The following is a 16,545-nucleotide window of genomic DNA, read 5'->3' on the forward strand; positions in this document are numbered from 1 at the left end:
CTTGCGCTGTCACTACTACTGGTGTCCTTACATTCCGAATAAACCGAATAACTATAGTGCCTATTTCTAACTTGTCTAGGAGTATCTGCTTCTATTCGGGGTTCGAATTCTGACGCTCTATTTTCGATACTTTCTATTCTCTGAGCGAGTTCTACCATAGCACGCCTAATTTCTTTTATGTTCTTATCTATTGCCCGTATTTCAGCGCGACACTCTGCGTTAGATTGACTTTTTACCTTCATATTATAATCTATTAGTTTCGCTTCTTCATATACCATCTTAATGTCTTTTCCTTGCCTTTCTACGCGTTTGGACATTTCCTCCATACGGTCATGCATCACATCTAATTTATCGATTGTGTCTATATGTAAACTAACGCAGCGCTCCTTATTAGCCTAACACACATCACGGGCTGATTCCAACTGACCCTGGAGGGATTGTGTGCATTCGTGCAAGCCTCCTAAATGATTCTGAATTTTACAGACTTTTGTTTCTATTTCTTCTGCGCGATGATATATTTCTTCTTTTTGTTGCCTCACTTCGACGTTGGTCTGTGTGGCGAGTTCGATTGCCTGTTTAGTACTATGACTGACTTCATGAAGCTGGTCATGGATATTAAGTGTTATGCCATCGTATTTTTGTTTGAGGATTTCGTTCCTACGTTTACTTTCGGCTTCTACAGTCCTAATAGTTTCATCTAATCTTTCATTATTTTCTCGACATTCCTTTTGTGCAGCGTCTAACTTCTTAACTAACTCACTCTTTAACTCTTTTTCTAATCTATCTAGATTTTCTTTATTCTCACCACGGGACTCTTTACTTTCTTTCTCTAATCTAGCAAAATTCTCTTTAAGATGAGCAAAATTCTGATCGTTTTTATCTGCCTTTTGTAGAAGTAAATCTAGCTTAGTAGCCAAGTCTACTTCCTGGTGTGTCATCTTGAACAAGATAAAGCTTAAAACATACAATTAGAATAAAATATAATATCACAACACGATATGATTAAAATTACCTAAAAGAGAAGTTTTGTTTTAATTCCTGGTACTGAGCTGAAAGAGAAATGGTATATTAAAATATTGATCTTATGAGTATTCGAGCACCAATGGTATTGATTCGGGTCGGTAGTTCGGGCCTCATTTATTTGTAACCACTCCGTGTAATCTGGTCGCTGTTCGTGGTTCGTGGTCCTACCAATAAGTATTTTCCTGATACCTGAAATTACCTGGATAGGACGATGAAGGACCTCTCCAAGAAGGATTACAAATTGTTTCCAAATCGCTCGTCGGTCTCAATGATGAACCGAGCATTAGGCGTCGAGAGGTTCGGGTATCTCCTCTCGAAAACCTCACGGACGATCAGAAGGTCATCCAGACCATAACGCACACAAACATCACTCACACAGACAACGAAAACACACTGGATTAAATAACACTATATTTATTTATTAAAATACTATGATATAAAAAATAGTGAAGATATAAAAAATAGCGAATACTGAACACAGAATATGTATAATAATTTCCATCACTAAAATCACACTTTGCCTTTCTAATGCACTGTAGCCCTTTATATATATAAGATTATAATTCAGATTCCACTGCAAATGCTTCTCTCACACCATCGACACACTTGGGGGATTAGCACTGGGGAAAAGTTGTCGGGACAATCCCACGTATGAATCCAGTTGCTGCGCCAAACAATCCTGAAGCGTAAAGATGAATCTTCAGGAAATTAAAAAAAAGGAAAGTAGAATGCTGATGTTGGAGGACGCCTGGGACTTCACTAGTTGGGGGTAGCAGTAAGAGAACGTCCTTCACCGGCTAATAGCTTATTCCCCTTAACACAAAGTCATACTTGAAGCTCGACGCGACGTGCGTGGTTACGGCTTCCAGACCTGGAGTCAAACTCCCTGAGCACCAAAGCTCAAGGTACGAGCTACAGTGGTCGACTAAAGAGTGTTGGCAGTTTATTCCAAAAACCACTCACTTAGATCACCTGTATGCTCATGCAACCGGAATACAGAAAATAATTTATGTTAATTTTAGTCTACTGGCTACGATGCACGAGACACTGCGATAACGCTGTCGTGAGAAAGTACAGATAACGAGCTTTAAAACCAACGTGACTGGCGTCACTTTGGTCACTTGAACGACTGGTAAGCCAGTATTTTTCTAAACTACTGCAATATTTAAATAAGTGGAAAAATTCACTTAATTTAGTTCCATATAACTGCAGTATATATACTGTGCATAATAATAAGTCAGGGAGAAACACTGAAAAGGTTCGTCGCTGACAAATATTCTCACCAAAAAGCAATGTTTTAATATATATATATATATATATATATATATATATATATATGAGAAAATGATGAAAGACTTCTTTGTCCAATTGTGTGGGAAAGAAGCAATTCCCACCGAAGAGAGAACTTATTTGCGTCGTAGAATAAAGTATAAATCGAAAAAAATAGTCACTGTCTTTACGAAATATACAGAGCGTCCACAAAAATACTTCTATAACCTGGTGGCGGTTATACAGTCAGTTGCATAATACTTTGGTCATCTCCTTACTCCGAACATGCTCACTTAGTATTTTTCGAGAGGAGATGAGGTGTATTCTCTACTGTCATCAAATCGGTTTTGTCTCAGGTTCAAAATACGGGATGTAAGCCATACATTGAATTACGATATTTCTTGTAAAAAAAAAACTGCTTGTATCCTGTTTTTAAAGATAAATGATGTGCTTATAAGTGAGATATCTTTCACATTTTCCTATAGAAAAGCTTGTCTGAAGCAGAGCCGTAGCTAGAGGGGGGCAAGCGGGTTGGTCGCCCCGGGCGCTGATAGTAAGAGGGTGTCGAATGAGCAAGAAGAAAAGAGAAAAAGTGTTGAAAAAGATAATGATGCGTCGCCCGGAAAAGATATTGGTGCCCTGTTAAATCAATATTGTTGTCGGTTTGCAAAGAAATAGATTTGGTAAACATTTTCTTGCTCGCTTCGCTATCAACCAAAACATTTAAATTAGTTACAAGAAGTTTTTACTTATTACTTAAAGGAAGTTATTATATGTTATTTCTTAATGACAGTGTGATATACTAGGTACCAAGAAATCACTTATAGGGGGTGCACGAGGGCTTTCAAAATCAGAAGCGTTTAAAGTCTGAAATACGTGTTCGACATTTTGATGTTAATTATGCTTTTCTACGCAATCGGATTAATCACGATGGTGAGAATGAAGGTATGAAAATGAAAGGAATGAGGAGACATCCAAGCACACGTTGCTGTTTGCGCGGGAATATTAGAAATGAAGGTAAACAAGGGGAATAATAACATTTTCAAACTCTAAGGAGTTGTAGAATAGGACATACGGAGTCAAAATTTAACCAACGAAGCTCGTCTTTTCCAAAGACTGATCACTAGAAAGAACACCTATCAATGTTTTTTTTATTCCATTGACATATAAAATGCTTCCAATCTGAAGGAATTTATTGTCATCATTTCTCCATCAACTACTTGCATCGCCAGGATATTTTTTGTGCATACGTATTTAGTTGTGTGATACTTTTATCTATCTAAATACGTACTACACACACACACACACACACATCTCTCTCTCTCTCTCTATATATATATATATATATATATATATATATATATATATATATATATATATATACACGTGTGTGTGTGTTTGTGTTAGTGTATTTTAACGTATTAATTAGTAATAAATAAAATTATATTCAGAACTCTCGTTACTATAGTTTCAAACATATGCAGTAGCCAAACTATATTTTTGATTTTAAATACAAAATTAAATATGTTCTTCACCTCATTGATCAACTCGCAAAGGAGTCTCCTTCTGAATTTCCGTTACATTTCACAAAATATTTTTTACCGCAAAACAATCGAAATTAAAAAGTTATTTGTGTGGTCAGATAGAGAATAAAATTATTACAAACATTTACAATTATTACTGGAAATTAATGCTGTCATCTATTTCGAACATTTTATACTAAACATAGATTCTAATGTATTGAAATTTCATTTCTTATCGATAATATGAAACATTTGTAAATAGTTGCAATTTCCATAATTGTTCTCCAAGTGGACCTGTATACAACCAAAGATAGTTTTGTCAAGTTTAACAGAAAGTTCAAAATAAGCCTCTTGAAAACAGTTCTTATTTGTAAAAGAATACATAATGATCGCTTTTGGCTGTTGCAATGGTCTGTTCAAGAAGCTTGATAAATATTTAGGGAACATAACAACAAAAGTTCCTTTTCTTATATATATATAAAAAGAAAGAGAGAAAAAGGAAAAGAAAAAAGCTTGGTAACGTGAGTGTAGGGGGCGCCGAATTCTGCTTCGCCCCGGGGCGGTGTAATCTCTAGCTACGGCTCTGGTCTGAAGAGAAATCAAAATGAGTTGCGGCTATAGTGGGACACTATTTAGTAATATATCTTAGATCCTGCGCAGGGCGATGTTTCAACTTCGAGGGGAAACATACACCTAGAAAAAACACTAAACTCGCTGCCCTGCGCAGGATTTAAGCATTCAGATTTGGGAACCTGCCTCGTCAATATTTTCCTCATGCTCTGCCACATTTGAATCTTCAAGACTTCATCAGAGGATGTTGTAACTTCTGATACAAAATTTCTATAGCACACCAAAGGTTTTGATTTTGCAATTCTGTCATGGGTAACATCAATATTTTCTGTCAGTATTATTGAAGGTGTACTTCAGCGAAGATCATTAACAATGAACTTTTGACCTTTTAGAAATCTGCAACGCAAATTCCCACAGTAGCATTCGAAGTTGCACGGTTCCTCAACAATTGACACATATCTAGTTGGATTTTTGGGGTGATATCCTTCTACTAGAGGTAGCCAATAAAAGCTTGGTAATGCGCACCACAAGAGCCGGTTAGGTTGCGATGAACTATCCGCACTGTTCGACTCGCCTCAGATGAACCATCCTCTCGAGTCGGCTCGGTTGAGGTGCGCCTTCGGCTCGGTAGACGTGATATATGAGCGGTCTTTCTGAGCTCGGCTCTGTGGTGAACAAGCCGCGAGACGACCAATTTAAACCAATTGCACAACTAGAGTCGGTACGTTTCATTCAACGCATTCAAATGGACCGATTTTCATCGCTAGAGGTTAGATCGGTTGTCGCTTTTATGGAAGTGACAGTATGTCCGGCTTAGTGAGTCTTCCTGTATCTGATCTCTCCGTTAAAAAAAAAAAAAAAAAAAAATCCTTGGTTCGGCTGTGAAGAGGATTGTTACAAAGCAAAGTTCATTGTCAAGTCCGGTGTAAATTTCCAACTCGATAAATTTCTTGCATAGCTATTTTGAAGAATTAATAGATTTACGCAGTGTTCAGTAGCTGTTATCAGTTCAGGTGACAATGGCCACGGTTTTCATTGGACATTTGAAAAACAGAACGATTTTTTATATTATTATTCCAAATAAAGCTTCACAGATTCTGTTTACAGCACCATGTTTCGCATCCATACAGCACCGCAGGATTTTCATTGGGGAAAAGATATTCAAGTGACAATTACCTCACATTTTCTTTACTGTTTATACACTCTGCTGTTCTGTTGAAAATATCAGTAAAAGTGTTTAATGAGTATCAATTTGGGCAATAATGACAAGCTGGTGTTCTCTCATGCTTCAGAGCATAAACGTGAAGATTCATAAATTATGCGAAATGAATTTTCTAAAAAGTAGTCCAAACTTTTGAATATATATATAGGGTAATTTTGAATAGGCTTAATATAGGCACATTAAAAGCAAAATGATGATATAGAAATATAATTTGACAGAAACGTGAAATATCTCGTCTAGAGTTATATCTCTTGGTTAACTTACTTTTAAAATGTATCGCGTTACTTTGTCATTAACTTTTCCGTATATACAGTATATGACACAAGTTACACTAGGTGATAGTTGTTACTTATATAACTCATAGTCGAAGTAGTACAGTAGCGCGCTATGGCGAAGCTGGAATAGCTAGCTACAAATTTGGAAGCTCTAGACGTAGCGCCACTTCAAGTCTAAACCTGTAGCTTGTAGCTATAGCTGAGCTACACAGTGGCGGCGTAAGGCAAACTGGGGCCCGGGGCCAGTGAAGTAGGTTGGGGCCCCTTTTCAAACAATCGTGATTTATACACTTCTATTTTTGACATTCATTTACTTAATCATTCTTTCTGTTTGCTCCTCCCCCTTTCCCGTTGGTGTGTGTGCTTAGATCATTATAATCTGGGATATATTAAACAAAAAGGGCTGACATTCAGCATTTTAAATGCTTAGAACCGCCTTCAGGCTGGTATCTAGAAATAAAACTGGACCACGATTATCATTGCATACTTTTTCTTTTTTATTCATTTTTAAACAAAGCACACGATAGAAAAATGATTAGGGATACAAGTGTAACGGAAACTACAATCCACAACAGAAATAACAATCGTAAGAACAAACAAAACGTAACAATCAAGAATCCAGAATTTATCCTACACCTATACTATCGTAAAATCAACGCGTGCTGTAATTAGACGGAATAGTGGAAGTAATGCTCCTAATAATACAGTTAGAGACAAATTTACGCACAAAACGTAACAATGAGCTGATACTGCAAAAATTGCAAATAATAATATAATAGGCTATATAATAATGTGATTTTTAAATGTAAGCTCTATGTTTTCTAGAATATTTTTGTTTGATTCTCGCCTTTGGTGTTTATCCTGCGCAATTTATCATGTGATTGTTTATTCATGGTTTCTCACCTGTCTGAATTTACGTTAGGTGGGTTTTATTTGATTAGATTTTTCTTCCTACAATTAGCTCCATTCACTTTAACATTCGGTTTCTCTCCAGTGATAATATACGATCTGTTTAGTTCCGCTGCTTTTGCCGAAATATCAATGAATAGTTAAGCACAAGAATATTTCTCTCCTGCTTTTTTTCTCTATTGTTTCCAGGTTTCGCACTTATTTTATGATTATATTATTTTGTATTTAATAATTCAGTCATGTTTATATTCTATCACTTATGACTATTTCCATTACCATTTACTAACATACTTAGTATTAGAATATATTATGACAAAAAAATCCTGAATATATTGAATAATTGGGGATATTATAGATTAAATATGTGAGCACAGAATTCTACTACAGGTTATACCATCCTACTTTTCATTACCACCTATCACCAGTCAATTGGCAAATCTTTACAGTTTTTTATTACTCTTTTTGTACTTTTGGGGGCGTGGTGGCTCAGTGGTAAAGCGTTCACCTCCGGTGCTTGGGGTTCCGGACTTTGTGGTGGACAAACATCGTGCTCGTGGGTTTTCTCGGGGTTCTCCCGTTTCCTCTCACTTTCTTCATTCCACTTTTTCATTCCTCATCATCATCGTCCCCTTTAGCCTAACCGGCATAACCATGGGACGTAAAACAAAGATTTCTTTTTCTTTTGGTACTTTTGTATTTTTAATGCCTTTACTTGAAACATTAGACTACTTTCGCCAGTGGTTCCACTACCATATTAGCCTATGTTCCACCAACATTCAGAATACCTTCCTTGCTTTGGTAGCAGCGAAAGTCTTAACTATATTATCAGAATCCAGTGGATGCTATTTCATTTTCGATAGAAATAATGGCTAGATTCGTGAATCTTTTCTGACTCATTGTGGAACGCAAGTATGATTTTGTCAGTTTCATTTGGTGAAAAACCTTTCACAAGATGCGACGGATACGGGCAGTGTTATAAAAATCTGAAGAGTGGTTGCCAAACTTTAGTAAATTTCAAGCCCCATTGAAGATACATATTTCAGGATACCTTGTGGTGAAAAGTCAAGTTGTTCTTTAGCTTTCTGAGCACACCTTAGTGAACGGATTAAATCCTTACAATCTTAAAATAATAAGCCATCCAGGTCATTCGGGTAGAACAAAGCCAAATCAGAGCAGCATCCTTTTAGCCTTTCCTCGCTCTCACACTTCGGCCTGTGCAGTCAGGTTTCATTCTTTGCTTCCCCAGGCATGCATCTCCTCCTACTGTGTGTACCCACAGTCATGTTCCATGCCCTGCAACTTCTTTCAGTTGTGGATATGATTTCTTTGGCCAGCTCAAGTCTTCAGATATTAATGGTGTTAACCAGGCTCTGTAACTGAACAAGAGTTTGATTGAAACTCATATCCTGAGATTTAAGGCATTTTTAGATCCGATCAATATATGAGAGATTTACAGACCAAAAATGTAGTAAAGCGATGAAAATATGACTGGATGCTTGCAAGAAGACCAGCATCTCTTCTAGTATCAAGCGTTTCAATCGAAGTGTCACGCAGATCTTCCAACAGATCAATTACTTCATCCAATCGACTAGAAGGTGCCTTTAAAGCTTCTGCTTTTGAACTCCATGTAGTGTCATTTTCACGTTTCAGACCAATCTTTACGTGATTTTGCAGCACATTCCATCGGTGAATAGATCTAGAGAAGAATACCAACAAACGTTCCATTGCTCCCAACAAAGTCACCAGAACGTTAACGTGCGCAGCATGTCAGCCACAAGGTTTAATGAATTACTGGTACAAGGAACGAAAATGGCCAAAGGACTTATATTCCGTATCAAAGTTTGAACTCCAGATTATTGTCCGGCCATTGTAGCCTGATTATCACAAGACTGGCCTCTGGAATCTTAATACCAAGCCTATTACATTGAAGTTTCTTCAGTATTTCAGCAGAAATACTCTCAGCAGTCTTCCCTTCAACAGAGATTAAATCAATAAATGCTTCTCGAATTTGAACAGAATCACGTTGTATGTCCACAAATCGAAGGATTTGTGACAAGTGTTCCATATTAGAACAATCAGGAGTTGAATTAAATATAATGCTGAAGTACTTTGATTATTTGAACACTTGTTTTCTTATTGAACATTTTCTTCACTCTAAATTTGTGGGCTGAAATTTAAATTCATACGAGAGCTCCTCCGTCGCTAAGCGGTTAGCGTACGCGCCTTTGGCGTGGGAGACCCGGATTCGATTCCCGGCGGGAGCTCATGTGGTTCGGATTCCACGTTAATCAGTAGGTCCACGTCTCATATAGTCTCGCTGCTGAAAGGGACGCTAAACTAAAATCAACTCAACAACATTTAAATTCATACGCAAAAAAAAAAAAAAAAAAAAAAAAACAAGAGCAGAAATGGGGAAACCAGCTAAGCAAAAGGTTTCGCTCGCTGAAAATTCGACTTGTAAAGGACAAAAGAATAAAGACAGAAGGAAAACAAGTGAATCAGCGACTACAACGTCTACACCAAAGAGCTTTTAATTAGGAACAGAATGCTAGTACCCTAATAGAGCATTATATACGTTGATCCCTTCTTTCTACCCTTCTCTTGAACTGATATATGAATAAATAAATAAATAAACAGTGATAGTTTAGGAAGCAGGCTAGCAGACGGGGCCCCATTACTTGCATCATAAAACCTTAGAATGTAAATAACACAATATACTTTGACTTTCATTATATTTTAATCTACACTCAGCTTTTCCTTTAAATTTCTCTGAGGTTATTGAACACAGTGAAACTTCCATATTTTAATCCACATACATTTTTCCTTTAAATTTCTTTGGGGCCCCAAGAGAGTAAAACTTTTATTTCATTTATTTTTACCTACATTCAACTTTTTAAAATTTTCTTGGGGGCCCCAAGAAAGTGAAACGTCTGTTTTATTTTTTCGCCTGCATTCAACCTTTTCCTTTAAAATTCTTTGGAGGCCCCCCAAGAGTATGAAACATTTACTTTATTTTTCACCTATATTCAGAGCTTTTTTCTTTAAATTTCTTTCGGAGCCTCCAAGATACTGAAACTTGACAATTAATTGCGTTTACATTTAGGGAAAGTGTGGATTATAAACCTTGACGGCCCTTGTACGGCTCAAGCTAATAAGGTTCCATAGTAATTATTTTTTACTTACCGTCGGGGGCCCCTCACAAAGTGGAGCCCGGGGCGTGGGCACCGCTCGCCCCGCCCTTACGCCGCCACTGCCGGTAAAGGAACTATAGAACGTAACCTGTGGATCAGTGTTTTACAGAAAAATTATGGAAAGAAAGATATTTCTTGAAATAATGAAGTATCTTTGATTTGATGAAAAGTGCCCTAGCTTTTCAATGCTGAAAGCAAACAAGCTTGCTTTGGTATCATTTGTGTAGAACTTATTCATTCAGAATTGTATCAGGCACTGTAAAACCCACGACAGTGTTTGTGTGGATGAACAGTTAATCTCTATTAAGATGAGATGCAAATACACATAATATATGCCAAAAAAGCCTGACAAATTTGGATTCAAATATGGTTGCTTGCAGTTGTAAAGTCACGGTATGAACTCAAAGGCATTCCCTACCTGGGAAACGACTACGTACGACGTCGGGACTTACAGTTAGGCGAATATATTGTTCTGAAGACGATGAATCCTTTTCTCAACAGAGGACAGAATGTTACTTGCGATAACTTTTCTTACTAGTTAAAAATTAGCCGAATCTTTGAAAAAGGAACAGATTTCCTTTATTGGTAGTATGCGTGCAAAAAAAGAGAACTCCCCAAAATGTGCTTGAATCAGAAAGAAAAGGTTATATCACTATAAACGTTTATGGATAGCAATCAGAAAATCCACTCACAGTAGACAAATGTAAGACCGAGATAAGTGTTGCTGTCTTGAGTTCAGTGTAGTTGAAATAAATTATATTGAAAATGCAAATTTACTTTCATGTAATAAAAAGTTTGAAATAAAAATAATTATTTTGGTGTATTATACACAGGGTATGTACTAAAGAAAAATAGCCAAGCCAATTTATACAGGGCAGGTTGGGTGATTACGTGAGTAGTAAAAAGATTTCATACGTAGGAATCTACGTATTATTCCTTTATTTTAATTTTTCATGTCACTGTCCTGTGGGCCAACTTCCAATATTAATATTATATTTAACATATTGACGGGGTTAAGTGGATCACCCTGTATTATATCACGAAAACACTTACATAAAACATAAGCTAGTCGATTAAACAGATTAAGTTAAAGCTAAAATAAGAGAAATATAAAGAAAAATTATATACATCTCTTGCAATTAAATAGCGTCAAAATGAAGGCTCGGCACTTCTAGGGAGGTAAAAATTTTGGTCCTTCTAGTGTTAAATACCAATGTCCTGGACTCCTAATCCCATCATAGGTCAATAACTGATCACGTTACCATACTAATATTTCACAATGATTTACCCAAAGAATGAGATACCACCCAATTCTAAGAGCAATTACCAATTATTGATTTAACAATAAGAAATGTACCCCTCCAAAAATTTAAGATTGGTACACAAGTACACCTGTGTCTTATGCAAAAGTAATAAATCATGTACTCATTCAATATTAAAGATGTCTCAAAAAAGATAAAATAGGTCAATAACCTTTAAAGTTTGAATATTTGGCCATAAGAGGGACACCAACATTTACAATGGGTCCTAGAAAACGGTTACCAAATTTTGTTATTTGATAATTCCCAAATTTAAGGAATGGTTCTATGTAACCCAACGAAATTTAAAAGGGAACATAAAAATATAAAGGTAATAAACCTTTGTACATATCCATATAACGTGCTAAATCCTTATCAAAGGGGATAAATCGAGTCAATAATCGAACACGTGGTCATAATAATTTCTGGTAATTTTTACCCATGAAACGGAACGAGATTTATAATGGTATATATTAAGAACCTATATTATTATACCAAATTCGGCAATTTCCTAACTTTAAGGGAGAGCCAATGTACCTCTACTAAATTTTAAGATGAAAGCATCGATGTTCTCATGCCTTATAAAAGAAAATAAACCCCTGAGCACATTCATATGTTCATATAAAGTAATAAAACGCATCAAAGAGGGTCAATAACCTCCGAAATTTGAATTTTTAACATTTGTTATCTATAAAAAGGGAACAAAAATGGACCACCCAAATTTATACTAATACGTATTTGGGTCCTATAGTACTATATTAAATGTTTACATTTGGCAATTTCCAAAATTTACGGTGGGGACCAATGTACTCCTTCAAAATTTTCAACGTATTCACCAAAACTATATCTTAAGAAATAGAATAGACCCTTATACATGCTCATATAATCATGTCAGGTAATAAGACCTCATCAAATGAAATAAAATGGGTCAATAACCTCTGAAATTTGATTTTTGGTAGTTCTTTACCCATGAAAGGGAACGTGATGGATCACCCAACGTGATACATATTGATGTTTTATACTATAATACCGAATGCTTATATTAAACAATTTCAAAAATTTAAGGGGTGGGCCAAGGTTCCCCTTCCAAATTTTAAAAGGGTGCACTAATATACCTATGTCTTATTAAGATAATTGACCCCTCTACATACCAATATAATCATATAAGATAACAGGATCTCATCAAAGGGGATGAGATCCTGTTATCTTCCGGTCTTCCTCCTTAGGTCAAAACCAAACACGTGATCGTACTAATTTTCAACAATCTTGTACCCATGAAAGGGAACGAGGTAGACCATCCAAATTTATCATGATACATATTGAGGTCCTGTACTATAATACCAAATGCTTGAATTGGAGAATTTCCAAAATTTAAGGGATGTGCCAAGGTACCCCTCCCAAAAATTTAAAGGGGGCATCAATATACCCATGTCTTATGGTAGGAAATGAACCCGTGTATACGCCCATATAACGATATAAGGTAATAAAACCTCATCAAAGGGAATGAAACGGGCCAAAAACCAAACACGTGGTACAACGTATTGCTTACGTTTATATTTTGGCAATTTTGTACTCATGAAAGGGAACGAGGTGGACCCCCAATACTAATAAAGGTACATACCCTGGTCCTAGGCTACCATACCAAATTTTTAGATTTTGCAATTTCCAAAATTTAAGGGGGGTGGTCCTATGTACCCCTGCAAAATTTTACGGGGTGGGCCAATGCCCATGCCAAAATCTAGAGGGGTGGTCCTAAGCACCCCTAGGTCACTGACCTGGGCGCCTGGGAGCCAGATTCCGGGGGCGGCAAAATTTACCTCAGGTCAGGCCATTACTACTTTGATAATCGTGGTTATTGAGAATATTTTGATAGCTACGATCTTCCTCCTAACGTACCGTAACACGTTGCATTCTTAACATCTGTATGTATTATAAATATAACAGTACTTAAATGCCAAATCTTTGATCAACAAAATGTGGCAGTTATCCTTAGAAAATATATATTTATTTATAATGTAAAGTCCAAGGAAAATCTCTGCGTAAATTTCAATATATGTGCACAACGGTATCCTTTGCCAATGTCCGTAGATTGCTGCAATACACTGTCCAGGTAATTTTATCCTATTTATTATTGAGAATGCACTTTTAAATGTTTTGTTTCTATCACCATCAATATCTACAATGATCTTTTCTCCTCGTTCTCTTTACAGAACTCCCAATTGGAAGTTTTGTAAAGCAGTGCTACGCTACATAACAAAAAAAGTCATCACAATCAAGAAGAGGAAAAGGAGGAGGTCTAAACAAGAAACACGCAATACAAAAATGTGGATTTGTAATGAAACAACATCTACAATAACTGTAAACATTATCAACATTTTAGTGTACCAAGAAGAAGGAACAAAAAATGAATAAAGTATAATTTATGCTTATATATTCGTTTTTATTTTTCATTCCAATTCGAGATATACTATCAGTATAGTACATGAAACAAGATATATATAACGTTTTCAGATTTAAAGTATTGTTCTTAAGAAGTGTGCAATATGGGACGAGGACTTTGATCATGAATCTTAAGGTACAACGTTCAAAATTTCCACCTGATGAATAACAAATATCGTAGGGAACCAACTATTGTTTTCGACAATTTCCAAGTTTTAAAACGGGTGGTCCTAGGTACCCGGCCCAAAAGTGTGTATCAGTGTGCTCATGTCTTGGATTCCAATCCTCAAGGCCAAAAGCCTATCCCGCAGTACAACATATTGCTTACGTTTTGGAAATTTTTATTCTTAAAAGGAAACAAGATGAAGCACCAAACTTACAAAGGGGTCCTAAAGAATATTTACCAATTTTAGTTTTTCTAAATTGAAGGAGTGGTCCTAGGTACCCCTCCCAAGGCTAAACTAATGTACCAATATCTAGGACCCCTGTACACACCCAAGGTAATAAGGACTCATCAAAGAAGATAATTAGATCAATCATCGATTACTTGACCGTATTAATATTTGACACCCATTAAAGGAAACAAGATGGACCACCAAAATTTACAATTGATCCTAAAGAATATTCACCAATTCTAGTTTTTTTGATAATTCCCAAATTGCACTTGTGGTCCTAGTTACCCCTCCCAAAATAAATATACCCATGTCTTATAAAACGGTATTCACCCATGTACACACACATATATGAGGTAATAAGACCTCAATAACGAGGACAAATTAGATCAAAAATTCCGAAATTTACATATTTGGCAAATTTTTCCCATGTAAGGGAGCAATATGGACCACCCATAGTTACAAAAGTACATACTACTATACTATACTATACTATACTATACCATACTATACCAAATTAAAATCCTATACATACTATACTTACAATACTATATTTACTAAAGTCCTATACTATACTATACTATACTAAACTCCTATACTAAATAGCAAATTTTTAAATATGGCAAATTCGAAACTTTCATGGGGATGTCCTAGGTACCCCTCCAGAATTTTAGGGGTTGAGGCAAGGTACACATAACTTATAAAAGAGAAGGGACCCATGTGCATATCACATAACCATATAAGGTAATAAGACCTCAAGAAAGAGAAACTACGTCAAGAACCTCCGAAATTTACATTTTTGGCAATTTTTTACTCAATAAAGAGAATGAGATGGACTACCCAAATTTATAGTTGTATATATTAAGAACCTATACTACTATATCAAATCTTTAAATTTGGTAATTACAAAAATTTAAGGACTGGGTCAATGTACCCCTCCCAAATTTTCGAAGGGCACACCAGTGTACTTATGGTTTACGAAAGGGAATGAACCGCTGTACACACCAATATAACCATATAAGGTAATAAGGGATCATAAAAGAGGATAATTTAAGACAAAAACCTCCGAAATTAGAATTTTAGCAAATGTTTACGGATGAAACGGAACGAGATGGACCTCCAAAACTTACAGGGGTATAAACCCTGGTACCTCTGTACCATGCCAAATTTTTAGATTTGGCATTTTCCGAAATTTAAGGAGGTCAGTCCTAGGTACCGCTGCTAAAATGTGGGGGTGGGCCTAGGTATCGCTGCCAAACTTCAGAGCGGGTGGTCTTAAGTACTCTTAGGTCATTGATCCCGGGTAAAGTGACCTTTGACTTATCAAAATTTTTGCTGACTCGACTATCTATAAACCGGCCATGCTACTACTACTACAGACCCAGTTTGCTCAAATTTTTCGTTCAAGTTACGGACTTTTTGTCGAGATGGTGATACAGAAATTGGAAAGCTTTGTGTTTCAGATCTTGGAAATTGTCGCCACATAACCACTACTTTTGAAATTTGAAAACATGTTCATTCTTCGATAATTTTAAAATAATAACGTACGATGCAATATTTAAGAATCAACTACTATTTAGGTACCACGTACTGTCACAAACTAGTAATGGCCGTATCCGGATTTGGGCACTTCCGAATGGGACCGCGCCAACCTTGTCGTCAGCGACCCAAAATGAGATATGTCAAAGCATCTCGGGGTCGATCCCGACAAGCCTGGATACCTTCAGGAATGTGTCCAGGCTTGTCGTTGGCCAACCTTGTCGTCAGCGACCCAAAATGAGATGTGTCCAGGCTTGTCGGGATCGACATTGACAAGCTTGGACACCCCAGGAATGTGTCCAGGCTTGTCGTCGTCCAACCTTGTCGTCAACGACCCAAAATGAGATGTGTCCATGATTGTCGGGATCGACCGCGACAAACCTGGACACCCCAGGAATGTGTCCAGGCTTGTCGTCAACGACCCAATTTGAAATGTCTGTTCCAACAAACTCTAACGATTTTTATGAATATCACGCTGGTATAAAAATAACACTGCAGTATAATCAGAGAGAACAGTTGCCCTTGTACATTGATAACACTAACTGCCCTTGTACATTGATAACACTAACTGCCCTTGTACACCCGTACAAGTGAATAAACAGTTGTATTTGTCAGATCTGCTTGCTTTGAATGCACCAAATCGGCCCATTGGGATGTGTCCAGGCTTGTCGTTGGCCAACCTTGTCGTCAGCGACCCAAAATTAGATGTGTCCAGGTTTGTCGGGATCGACCACGACAAGCTTGGACGCCCCAGGAATGTGTCCAGGCTTGTCGTCAACGACCCAAAATGAGATGTATCCAGGCTTGTCGGGATCGACAACGACAAGCTTGGAGACCTCAGAAATTCGTTCGAGTCTGGCGCAAGAGGATAAATTGAGAAGTGTCCAAGCTTGTC

At 36.8% G+C, this 16,545-nt stretch overlaps 2 protein-coding genes across 5 annotated transcripts in view; one reads left to right on the forward strand and one right to left on the reverse strand.

The window, feature by feature from the left end:
* The window catches only part of LOC145673418 (uncharacterized), a 207,508-nt gene extending 193,797 nt beyond the window's left edge, over positions 1-13,711 (forward strand). For all 4 annotated transcript variants that reach the window (XR_014128765.1, XR_014128766.1, XR_014128767.1 and 1 more), the window contains one exon: positions 13,491-13,711. The gene's annotated coding sequence lies outside the window, so the exon portion shown is untranslated. The remainder of the gene's footprint in view (positions 1-13,490) is intronic.
* Positions 1-16,545, reverse strand: part of LOC145673417 (uncharacterized) — a 755,597-nt gene that overhangs the window by 405,833 nt on the left and 333,219 nt on the right. The gene's annotated exons all lie outside the window — the stretch shown is intronic.

This window comes from Thermobia domestica, chromosome 16 (assembly GCF_964235325.1).
Source record: "Thermobia domestica chromosome 16, izTheDome1.hap1.1, whole genome shotgun sequence".
NCBI lineage: Eukaryota > Metazoa > Arthropoda > Insecta > Zygentoma > Lepismatidae > Thermobia > Thermobia domestica.